This window comes from Rhipicephalus microplus, chromosome 9, assembly GCF_043290135.1.
Source record: "Rhipicephalus microplus isolate Deutch F79 chromosome 9, USDA_Rmic, whole genome shotgun sequence".
In the NCBI taxonomy this organism is placed as follows: domain Eukaryota; kingdom Metazoa; phylum Arthropoda; class Arachnida; order Ixodida; family Ixodidae; genus Rhipicephalus; species Rhipicephalus microplus.
The window spans coordinates 122964235-122976674 of record NC_134708.1 but is presented as its reverse complement, the minus strand read 5'-3'; the positions used below and the strand labels follow the sequence as shown (position 1 = coordinate 122976674).

Below are 12440 nucleotides of genomic sequence, written 5' to 3'. Positions count from 1 at the left end.
CTTTAAGATCGGCAATTTTGGTGTTTGTTACTCATTTTAGAAAATGCATTGTAATTAAAAAAAGTTGCTTTTTTAGTGGCGTCGTCACTTACGTAGGGTTATTTATAATTACGTTTACGCCTTTTAAAAACTTTTTACGTTATTTTTGTTGCATATGAACTCCAAAAACGTAAAAACCTATTTGAAGACACTTCTACTTGAATGGCGCCAATGCCATCACCATAGTTCCGGCGACCGCCGCTTCCCAAGTGACCGCCGCCGATAATCCGGCAGGCACAAAAAAACTAGGAGGCGTTGTCAGGGGCAACGTGGGGGGGGGAGGGAGGGGGTGAATGTTGGTGAAGGGTCGTGTGGAAAGCGCGCCTGCATCGAAAGTGGTCTTCGAACGCTCAAAACCAAGTTCGTGCATGTTGTTCGTGTGCCAAGCTGACGACCACGCTGCAACGATACTTTCACACTGCAGCGTCGTGCTCTGCTAGAGCCTGTGCGGTATGTCAGCGGTTGTTCGACGCCGATATCTAGCGTCGAGTGGTTTGCTTCTCTCTTCGCTCCGTGTCAGCGAAAGTCGCTGTTGGTGTAGCGAGTTCTTCGTGGCGACACCTTGGCGGCGGGGCACCCCCTTTTCGCAGCGACTGATGATGGAGTGAATTCAGATTCGTGGGTTCGAAGGATGCGCGGGAAAGAGGAACGCGCGCGATTCCGATAAGAGCATTTGTCGCCGCCGCGTCTGTGCGTTGGTGATAGCGTCACCGCGATTGCCCCCAAGTTACGAAAGAGGAACTGTTCGCGTTTTTCGCTTCCGGTGCTCGACCGTGGTGCGTCTCGGGAAAAAAAAAAAAAAAAGAAAACTACGCGCGAGAGATTTAGTCTTGCCAAAAGTAACAGTAGATGCCGTTAGAAAAACAATACTAAAAATGTCGTCAGTGGCCTCACCGAATGCGTGCCGTTCAGCACGAGTGATGAATCGTGGGTTTTTCCTGCGCCGGCGTTATCTCTGGCGAAACGCTGTGCAACTGCTATGGTCGCGTTTTTACAAAATGAAGCTGCTGCCCCAAGTTTAGTTTTATTCGTAGAAGAGGCAACGCTTCCCAGCAGGTTGCATATTCTGAAAACGGACAGCTATCTCGAGGTGGGTGTTACGAGAAACACATGCTTGCCATAGCTGATACTCCAAGTTTGCCTTGACACTTCCAACGTGCTTATTTATTGGCATCTTTTTTTTTCTTGTCTTCTGAATAAGTGGAGACCTGACATTAGAAGTTCAGTTGTTGCACATCAGCTATGTGTCCATATTTTGTTGACGTAGCAGGTATGTTTGTCGTTTCTGTCAGGTGTTATTCTTCGTGAATGAGCGAAATACGTCATGTTCTGTTTGGTTCTTACGTACCCTTTCTAGCATGTTTTGCGTCCGTTATCAGTGCCAGCTGTGAGCGAGTGTGCTTGCCAGACTGTCGGTTGCCCATTTTGACTTGCCAAGCGAGGTGAAATTACGTTTTAGAAATAACCTTCTTCTTTTACACAGCTGTCAAGTGAAAAACTTCGTGAACCACATGAGTGCCTGTTGGTGATATGTTCATTGTGTAAGCAGTGACAAAATGCGCACTATGTTTCAAGCAGCTTGCCTTTCCAAATCAATGACTTACCTATATTTATTTACCTCTTTTGTTGTTGTTTTTGTTCGATATGCTCATCAGTAGCTATGGCTAGGAGCCTCTGTGTCCTATATAAATGTTATCAGTTTCAAAACTTCACACGAACTGATATCTACATAATCGCTTGAGATCATAGCCTCCTTTTTGAGATGCAGCTTAATTACAGTGGTGCCTCTGTCAAAATAGAAGTGCAGTGGCTCTATCGTAGACAAATGCTTTGTGCTAAAACAAGAAACTAACTAGTAAAGGTACACATGCAAACACAGATCATGACAACACTAATGTGGCACTTGTGGTGTCGTTTGTGTTAGCGTGCCCGCCTTTCTTTTTTTTCACGATGGATCCTCACTCATTTTAGGGGGGGTGGTAGCATTAAGTAACATTGGAGAGGGGGTGGTGGTCATGACTTTTTACTAGCAGGAAAACCCCTTCATGTCATGAATACTGTGTCATAAATGTGTGCTCACAGCAGTTTCACTCATTTGTCTAAATTGGTGATAGGAGGTGAACTATCACCAATTTTGAAGAGGGGGCTGGCACAGATTTTAGAGGGGCCAATCGCCCTTTCCGCAGCGCCGGCGCGATCGGCTACTGACGTTACTTTTCTGTCATTTCCTGTGCTGTAGTAAAAAAAAAAAGCTGCTACAAAAATCTTACAAGAGTCCCTTCACCTGAAGTTGGAAGAAAAGTGAACCAGATCCATGCTGACATCCTTAAGAGGCAACCAAGACTCCTCTGACACCTCATCTGGTGGAATGGCTCTGTCTCAGGATTTTATAGGCTTCCCAAGCTCCACAATCCCGACAATCGGTTCCATCGACTTAGGGCTTTTACAACCTTTCCACTTCGGACATTGGCCAGCTATCTCCTCCAGCCTACCTGTCCGGTTTTAGACCAGCTCTACTGGGTTTTTAAGCAGAGGGCTGGTTGCCGGTCTGCATCTGTGGTCATTGGCCTGTTTTTTTTTTTTCAGGGCAGTAAATGAAGCGTCATTGTAATCATGGGTATATTTATGCCAGCAATTAGATGAGTAGTTTAGCCCAGTGTGCCATTTTTGTTTGTGCCACTGTTTTATTTGGCTCAAGAAAAGCAATGTTACATTAAATGGCACTGCTACTGCATGCCATAGACCTGGCATGGCGTCTATTGTTCAACAATAATTTAACCTCATGGCAGCTCATTTCCCCCTCTCTCGTCAAAGGGCCATTTTTTTGTTCGAGAAAAGGTGGCAACGCTAAACCCACATACACAGTGCCAGCCACTTTGTTAAAGTAAGTGAGTATACTGTAGTAGAACTCGCTGTTGGGCTAGTTGGTGCATGTCTGAATTGGTCAACTTCGTGCCAAAACCACAGAGAAGAAGAATCAGTCTGTGTTTTCTTTTTCTGTGTGGTTGTGATTTTGGCACAAAGTTTTAATTCAGTGAGTGAGTGGCGACATGTCCATCATCTCTTTTGACATTGTGTGTCTGTTCAGTCATACTTGCGGTGTCCAGAGCATGAGCCATCTTGTACGAAGACAAACTCTGGGGCATAAGGAGCACCGATACAAAATTTTGAAGGGGAGATAACTTGTAGGATAGATTCTTGTGGGGGGGGGAAAGTGCATCATCTATGAAATATGAAATATCAATGGCTAACATAGCTTAGACCATATGTAAAACAGATTTTCAAGCGTGCGGCAACTGTTTGTGAAACGCACCATCTCATGACATGCACACCAAGTTGTTTTGAATGCAAACAACCACCTGCATCGCCACTTTGTTATTTGCCTCGATCCTCGTGAATGCTCTCTCCTAGCAGACCTTTTTGATGAAGATGAGGGTCCTTTATGGTCTTTCATCAGGATACAAAAGCATCCTTGCATTGGCAGCGCACTCCTGGGGGTCGAGTGTGTTCAATACAATCCAGGAGAAGCACTCTAGGAGCCTCTGTTGAAATGAGTTGTCAGCGTAGTGCTCTTATGCATACTTCGAAAACTAACTCTGGGGTCACTGAGATGAGCAAAAAATAGAAGTACAAAAGGAAGACACCTGTTCCCAGTACACAGGTGTGCACTGTGTCTCCAGGTGTCTTCCTTTTGTACTTATATTTTTCGCCCACCGGGCCCAGTCAAGGTGAATTACCAACTCGCTCAGCAGTCCGTGCTTCTCATGGGTTTACTAGTCAGTAATGTTATTAACGAAAGTGATGTCATCAACTTAGATCATCTTAATTTGAATCGGCTGGAGGATAAGGTTTTTTTTCCACACATTACTGCAATAATGTCGGTCAGCTTCGAAACTTTCATCAACGTATCAACGTGGAAGGTATTGTCTACAGTGACCAGCCATTACTGCTTGCTCGTGAAACTTTTATCGTGAAAAGAAATGGACTCTAAGAATGGATGGCTGGACTGTGGTTAACTCTGAAGTAAACTTAAGATTAAAAAGCTAGTGGACGTTCAAGCCAAGGAAACTATAGGGGATGCTATTTTTAGTAATTGTGATTTAAACGTGAAGTTGTTATGCCCCTGTCACACGGGCACCTGCGAAGACCATTTAATTCTCTCATCCTTACAACGAAGATGCGGTCCGTGTCACACGGTCACCCTTACGCAAACGAAGAAAAATGGAGCATTTCGCAAAGAACGTTCAACGATCTCCCTTCGCAGCAAAACGAGCTACTCTCGTCCCCAGCAGTCTAGAGGTCAGAGAAAAATTTTGAGCACTGAGTGGCCGCAGTGAAAGAATAATACATTTTGGCAATATTAAACGTTCCTTTGTTGTAGTACTCATTCAAAACGCGTGTTTGTTTACATATATTTATGCCCGCCAGAGTTCTCTTACTCTCAACACCGATGCCCTACACACCGTGCCTCGCGAGTCGGGCGGCCAGCACCAGCTGATCAACGTCATTACCAGCGCAATATCGTACCATTTCCTCACGTTGTCTGCTTTGTCACTCATGCCCGGTACTTTTCTACCGGCCATGTACACAGGCAACAACACAACTAAAAGCACAATGTGGCCAGCGTCACTAGCAGCATCGCTACATTTAGCAAACGCGTTTTTATTTGAAATTATTTTTAATGGTTTTTTAGTTACATACCTACTTAATAGTGCTTTTTTGTAAAAACTGCATAATGAGGATTCACAAAAAAATGAATAGGGATGAAATTAGAATACTTTTCCGAAAATCAAACAGCGCCAGCTGAGCCCCCTCGCGGCAACTGTTACAACCTTCTTATTGCCGTGTGACACTGCCACAACTCCTTCTTTGTTGAACGTTCTAGGGGAGATTTACGTTGACTGTGGTCAACGGAGTTCGGTGGGGGCCGTGTGACAGGGGTATTAAAGTGGATGAAAATATTACGTGCCACTCGCAGGTACCGAACCTGCAACTTTTGAATAGGTCGGACTGCGCTCTACTGTGGCGGTCTTCTTCTGGTCCTCTTCTCTTACACTTCATCAGGTGCATTTAAACCTGGGAGTGTTAATTAGCATCACTCATAGCCCTGATGGGGAGAGTTGAACACTTCGTCTGCCTACTGACGTCACAGAGCACGTGATGTATTTACAAGCTGCCAGCGGACTAATAATCTTTTGCATGTCTAATACTAATAATCTACATGTTACTAATACTAATAATCTACATGGACTAATAATCTTTTGCTTTTACATGTTCACCATGATCTTTATTATCACAAGCTTTCTTCATTCATTTCACTGCGGCCACTCAGTGCTCAAAATTAACACCACACAATTTTCACGGCATGGTCATAATTTTATCACTTTTATGTTTTTACCCTCTTTAGAGCGAGGAATTTAAAGGCCCTTATACAGCCGCTAATCGCAATCATTGTTCACATTTCTTGTCCCATGAACTGGCGCTCTTTGGCCATCAAATGGCCTTAGGGCAAGGAAATTAAAGGCCCTTATACAGCCGCTAATCACAATGTTCACATTTCTTGTCCCATGAACTGACGCTCTTTGGCCACAAAGCACCAAACAGCGTCATCATCATCAATGACAAGGAGAGCGGGCATCAATTTTTTGGCCTGTGTGCTGATTACTGACAAAATGATAGAATTTGCCCTTCAGCCCGCTGAACCACTTACCGAGACTGACGTCAAGCTTAAGGCGCTGCTGAATGAATGAAAATTGAAGCGATACTTGCATAGACCTCTTGTTTTGGGATGCTTTACCAAAGACAACAATACAAAAATACACACCGATGCACGCAATGTAGAACTTGGTGTTGTACTTGTACGACAGACGGAAGGGCATAAAAGGGTGTTGATTGATTTGATTGATATGTGGAGTTTAACGTCCCAAACCACCATATGATTATGAGAGACGCCGTAGTGGAGGGCTCCGGAAATTTCGACCACCTGGGGTTCTTTAACGTGCACCCAAATCTGAGCACACGGGCCTACAACATTTCCACCTCCATCGGAAATGCAGCCGCCGCAGCCGGGATTTGAACCCGCGACCTGCGGGTCAGCAGCCGAGTACCTTAGCCACTAGACCACCGCGGCGGGGCGCATAAAAGGGTGTTGTAGAACAGAAGGGCAAGAGATGGTCACCACTTATGCTAGCTCATAGCCTCCTTTATTTAAACAAACGACGTTGTTTGTTTATACGCACTCAGTTAATGCTGCGTGTCATCTGCTCACGCAACACAATGAAGCAACAGTTACAATTATACTTGCTGAAAGTACTACATACTGTTTTGGTCGTAAATAATTGGTGTTGCAAACGTATGCGACACGAACAAAGGTGTCCTGGAGATGCGTCGCCGCGGCTGAATGCGCGGACTCGATTCTGGGATGCGAGCGCCCCTGGCGGACAGCAGACGCAAAAAGAGAGGAGGATGCGGGAGGCGGCCGAACAGGCCCGGCGGACTGACTGCACGGGCACAGAAAATAAAGGAGGCTATGGCTAGCTGGTTGCTATTCAATGCGGAAACAAAATTATTTATTTACCTAAAAGAGTGCTATCATTTCGGCTGAACCCCACCCAATGTTTACCTTCAAGTCATTTATTTGGCTTCATCAATGTTTTACTCCTAGCTATATGGCAAGGCCTCTAAAATTATGAGCAACCACCATGTCGTGTTTAGCTAGCAAGCTTGACAGACCCATCAGGACGCCTCGCACGATCGAGTTCGAGACCTTAAGAATTCAATGTCACTATAGTGTAGAAGTCTGAACGAAAGCACTCTGATGCCAATTGCCTTTATCATGCCCCGACGATAACTGAACACATTTTTATGGTCATAGCACCTATTACCCGCAAAGCATAATTTAATGTTTTGTGCGGTGCAGCATTTTTTTTACCAGTAATTTAATAAGTGTGATATATGAATCAAGCAACACAATCCACGATTCTGCCACAAAAATAAATTTTTCTATGATATAAGATTCTCTGAAAAAAGTTAGCCATATATGTTCCTCTAGTTAATGTAAATGCATTTTCATAATAAAAGGTAGAAGTCGATGACTTTCACACAAAAACTTAAAAATATAAACCTATTGGATCACACAGAGCTGTATGCAGTATACTAGTAGGCCTAAAGCTTTAAGTAGTATAGATTATTACTCGTAATAATAAGGTGCATGTGATAAGATTAGTTTGCTGTCATGGCAGCTGGGGGCATCCATGTTTGCAATGAAATAAATACAGCACACATGACCAGGCAGTGTGAAACGCGCCAACATACATGTGTGTGATTTGGTCCGCTGATTAGCATGGCCCAGCACTACCCATTCATTACAAGTGGCGATGAGGTCGACAGGCGAACTGGGCGAGCACAACACAACCACATGTCGTCGTGCCTGTCGTCGGAAAGCTGCTTTGGTTTGACCAGTATACGTCCGAGTTGGCGAAATACCCTGAGCAGACTGAGCTGTACTTCATCGCGAACAACATCCTGAGCGACAAGCAGACAGATATTTTTTTTGGAATGCTGTGATCCAGAGACTTATTCTCTGCAACCAGGCCTCCTAGCACCATGCAGGCTCGCCCAAGCAGGACTGACCGAAATTTTCACCACACTTGGTAAGTCCTCGCATATAAGAACTCTTGGCAAGTTATCAAGTTTTTCTCAAGGGATCGAAAAAAGGGGGAGACCGTAAGTGACTACATTGCTTTGTTGAAGAAATTAGCTGAAGTCTTCAATTTCACAACATTTAGAGAGTGCATGTTGTGGGACCAGATAGTCAGTGAAATCAATGACATAATCATGCAAACACAGCTGCTGGAAACGAGGCGTTTAACCTTCAAAACTGCGAAGGACAGTGTCGTAGCAATGATAGCTGCACGTAAATATTCATGCACATTGAGCAGTTGGCAAGCACAGCTGCTATCTGGCAAAGCTCCGGAGCAAGCGAACGTTGTCACCTCGAGGAAAAATGATAGCTGTTGCTTTCACTGCTGGGGGGTAATTCTACGCATTGGTGTTGGCACGGTAGCACGATCTGTCACAACTGCCACCAAAAAGGGCACCTTGCAAGAGTTTGCAGAGTTCAGCCGGGAAGTAAAAATTTCGATCAGAGCCAGTTTAGTCACAGCCAGTCTAGTCGCATAAACAACCTGGGCGACTTGCCTGTTTTTGCTGAAGAGCCCGAAGTTTTCAATTTGTGGATGCTTCACACAGATAGCTTGGAGCCAATGCGCATAGCGGTTGAAATAAACAGTGTAACACTCAGTATAGAGTTGGAGACCAGTGCTAGTGTGTTGACCATTGATGATGGAAAATTCGCCGAGCAGTACTGACACGAGAGTCATCTGGAGAAAAGTGCCCCATTGATTTTGCCCTCCGCTGCCTTGAAATTGCGGAGAAAAACTACAGCTAATTAGATAAAAAGGCATTTATTTGGCGTTACAAAGTTCAGGTAGTTCTTATGGAGCCGGCATTTAGAGGCCGTCTCACAACAAACCGCTGCTCGTCCTGGTTATAGCAGAAAAACCAGTTCCTGAATTCTGTTTTCAGAAAGTGCTAAGGTTGGCCTTGCTGTTGTTGGGGTACACTTACGACCAAAAGTATTGGCAGGGTTCACAAATATCACATGCCGATTGGTGAAGCCCGCTACTTCTTGCCTTGGGGTTGGCAATCGAAAGAGCACCCTCGATGTTGCCAAGAATTACATCGTACAGAGAGTCCTCCATGCACACAGTGACAGCAACTCCCTTGAAGAACTTGGAATCAATACTTTGGCGTGTGGCAAACACTGTTCAGATCGATCGAGTAAGCATATAGTGTGGCGATTACCTCTTAGCTTAGGGTCGGGAACGAGGGACCGCTTTACTACAACCGTGTTGCAGCCGGAATCGCGGAGGACAATGACCACATTCCTCTCAAAACGCCCTGTGACTGTCGACATCTGTTAGCTCTCTCCACAAAACATTGTACAGCTCTGGGCTACGTCGATCATACCATACCCGTTACATGCACTTTGCTGGGCAGGCTTCAGCTTCTCCTGCTCACTCTGTGTCTGGTCATGTCTGAGAAGAGTACATGAGGCTTCATGCCTGCCAGAGCTAGTAGGACGCACGTCCTCACTGTGGCCAGTCTGCTTGCATATCCAGCATGGTGATTGCTTTGGTGCTCTAGATCTGGTCGAATAGTCGAAAGCTTTATGTCCTGGCTTGCTGCAAAGAAAGCAGACAGGTTTTTCTTTGCTTCTTGTCGTCGCAGCAGCTTTATATGTACCAGGCAGCTTCCTCTTCTCTTCTTTGCTTCCTTGCCTTGAGCAAGATTACTGATGCCTTGGGCTTCCAAGTACTGGTAGGCTGTCGTTGACAGTGAGTCGAGGTTCTGACATGCTCTTTTCTTGAGAAAGATCACCAGCTTTTCCTGACACCAACATAGAAACTGCTCCGACACGATGTTGTCTCGCAGCGCTTCATACGTCTCGGGTATCTTAGCTAGCTCTTGCCAATGGTTAAAGTAGCCAAGAAGACGACCAGCAAACTGTCGTGCTGTTTCAGCGTTTTTAGGCTTGGCATCCCGAAACTTTACACGGTAGCCTTCTTCCGTGCAGCAGAGCCGCTGCACTAGGGTCTGCTTCAGCTTAGTGTAGTCAGTAGCATCTTCCGCGGACATCCGACGTACAGTCGTCAGCGCTTCGCCTGTCAAACAGAGATTTGATGACAAGGCCCACTTGTCTTGTGGCCAACCTTGGCTAGACGCTACTTTCTCAAACATTTGAATGTAAGCGTCTAGCTCACCCCTATCCTCGTTAAACGGAGGAATCATGTTGTGGGGGCTGCGGAAACTCTGACCACCACCGGTCTCGCTACTTGTTGTTCTTGGACTCGCCTGTTCTGCCTCTAACACCCGCCTTCGCGCTTCCAGGAGCACCCGCTCTGCCTCCATGCGTGCCAATTCTCTCACGTGTTCCTCCTGCACCACTACCTTCGCATCTTCCCGCTCTTTAGCTCGTTGGTCTCTCACATCTTTCTGCTTGGCGCTAACCTATGCTAGCAACGCCTCTCTATGGAGTCCCATCTCCTTTCCTGTCTCAATGAGCATTCTCTTTTAGCTCATCATCGTCCACCACACACAAGCAATGTGAGGCCCAAAATGTACGACAAAGCTTGGTCCTGTGTCGCGGAAAATATGTTACGAGAGGGGTTGTTTGTCACGTTTGCTCGTGCGTGGTCAAGATAATGAATGATATGAGATGGCGCAGTAGTAGATCTTAAACAACATTTATAACAACAAGGTACTCGATCGACTATTACAAAGACAAGCACAGATATACACACTTAAACTCGAGGGATCGAGGTACTGGCAGGTTGGGTGTGCCAGATAGATATTCGAGAAGAGATGCGATCCACGGGTCAGGACGTGGTTCAGTGGCAATCGAGTCGAGCTTTAGCGATGACAAGGTCTGGAGGCAAGAGTTTCCGCACGTCGGATCTGGTGGTTAAGGTGAGCGGGACAGGGCATCAGCGTCAGAGCGTTTGTGTCCGCAGCGATATACGACGCGAATGTCGTACTCCTGGATGAGGAGTGCCCATCGCGCAAGGCGGCCAGAAGGGTCTTCCAACGTGGAGAGCCAGCAGAGCGCGTGGTGATCAGTTGATCGAACGGGCGGCCGTATAAGTACAACCGGAACTCTCCAAGCGCCCACACTAAAGCCAAAAACTGTTTTTCTGTGACATTGTAATTAGTTTCGGCTTTTGTCAGAGTATGGCTAGCGCAGGCTACTACGTATTCTGAATTAGCTGGGCTTTCGTTGAGCGAGGACAGTGCCTAGCCTGATGCCACTGGCGTTGGTGTGTACTTCGGTAAGAGCCGTCGGGTCGAATTGGCGAAGGATAGGTGGTGAGGTGTGCTGACGGCGCAGAGTAGTGAAGGCAACGTCACATGCAGGGGACCAGGATGAGAGGTTCACGTCACCGCGAAGAAGCTGGGTTAATAGTGACATCATAGATGCAAAATTGCGAACAAAGCGCCGGAAGTAAGAGCATAGGCCTACAAAACTGCGAAGTTATTTTATGGTCGTCGGTTTGAGAAATTCTGCGACTGGGTCAGGTAATACGCCGTGCTTGGACACGATGTGGCCTAGGATGACGAGTTCGCGTGCAGCGAAGCGGCATGTTTTGAGGTTAAGCTGCAGGCTAGCGTTGGTCAGAAAAGTCGGAACGTGCCTGAGATGAAGGAGGTGCGTATGAAAGTCATGGGAGAAAACCACGACATCGTCGAGGTAACAGAGGCACATATTTCACTTGAGGCCAGGTAGCGTATCATCCATAAGACGTTCAAACGTGGCATGTGCGTTACAAGGCCTAAAGGGCATGACGTTAAACTCGTATAGTCCGTCTGGTGTAATAAATGCAGTTTTTTGGCGATCTGCTTTAGTCATTGGGACTTGCCAGTAGCCAGACCGCAAATCTAGCGACGAGGAGAATTCTGCTCTGTGAAGGGTGTCAATGGCGTCATCAATGCGCGGCAAAGAATAGACGTCCTTGTGGGTTATCTTATTCAAACGACGATAGTCCATGCAAAATCGGATAGATCCGTCTTTCTTACGCACCAGGACGACAGGAGACGCCCAGGGACTGTGAAATGGTCGAATGACGTCTCTACGAAGCATATCTTTGACTTGATCGTTGATGACGTGGCGCTCTTCAGCGGAGACACGGTATGGTCTTCGACGCAGTGGCTGGTGTAGGCCAGTGTCGACATGATGTTTGGCTTGCGTCGTGCGCCCCAGTTGAGGTTGCGACACATCGAAAGAACTCCTGAACTCATGCAGAAGATCCAGCAGGTCGGCAAGTTCGGTGGGAGTGAGGGTGTCAGCGATGGCGCTGGAAAACATATCATTGGACGACTCCCCGAGTGCCGACAGTGCGTTTGGGTGGTCGCAGTTGTCATCCAGGACATCAACCAATGACGAATGGTCGAGATCCTGCATGCGGCCAAGACATTCCCCCGCAAGCAAAGTGACAGGTGTGGAAAGGGGATTGCTTACGAAAATATTGCTTCTTCCGGCGGCAAGGTCAATTGTTGGGAAAGACAGCGGCAGAGCTCGACGGCTCTTGTAGATATCGGAAGGCATAAAAAGGACTGTAGCATCAGTGTAGGCGTTGCATGAAATGGGAACAAGTGTGAAATTTTCAGGTGGAATATGAGTATCTTCATGAACGAGCAACTCCGGCGGCTGATGAAGAGCGTCAAGTAATGGAACATCACATAAGGGTGAAAACTCAACTTCGGCACGTGCGCAGTCGATGACGGCATTATGGCGGGATAGGAAGTCCCACCCAAGGATGACGTCATGCGAACAGGCAGCGAGA

At 46.5% G+C, this 12440-nt stretch overlaps 1 protein-coding gene across 10 annotated transcripts in view; it reads left to right on the top strand.

Moving 5' to 3' along the window:
• The first annotated feature begins 317 nt into the window (after positions 1–317).
• The window catches only part of LOC119163037 (uncharacterized), a 214165-nt gene continuing 202042 nt past the window's right edge, over positions 318–12440 (top strand). For 3 of the 10 annotated variants that reach the window (XM_037414931.2, XM_037414927.2, XM_037414925.2), the window contains exon 1: positions 318–489. The gene's annotated coding sequence lies outside the window, so the exon portion shown is untranslated. Of the gene's footprint in view, positions 490–688; positions 1130–12440 lie in introns of those variants that run through there. The other 7 variants (XM_037414926.2, XM_037414924.2, XM_037414930.2 and 4 more) reach the window with 5 other exon arrangements.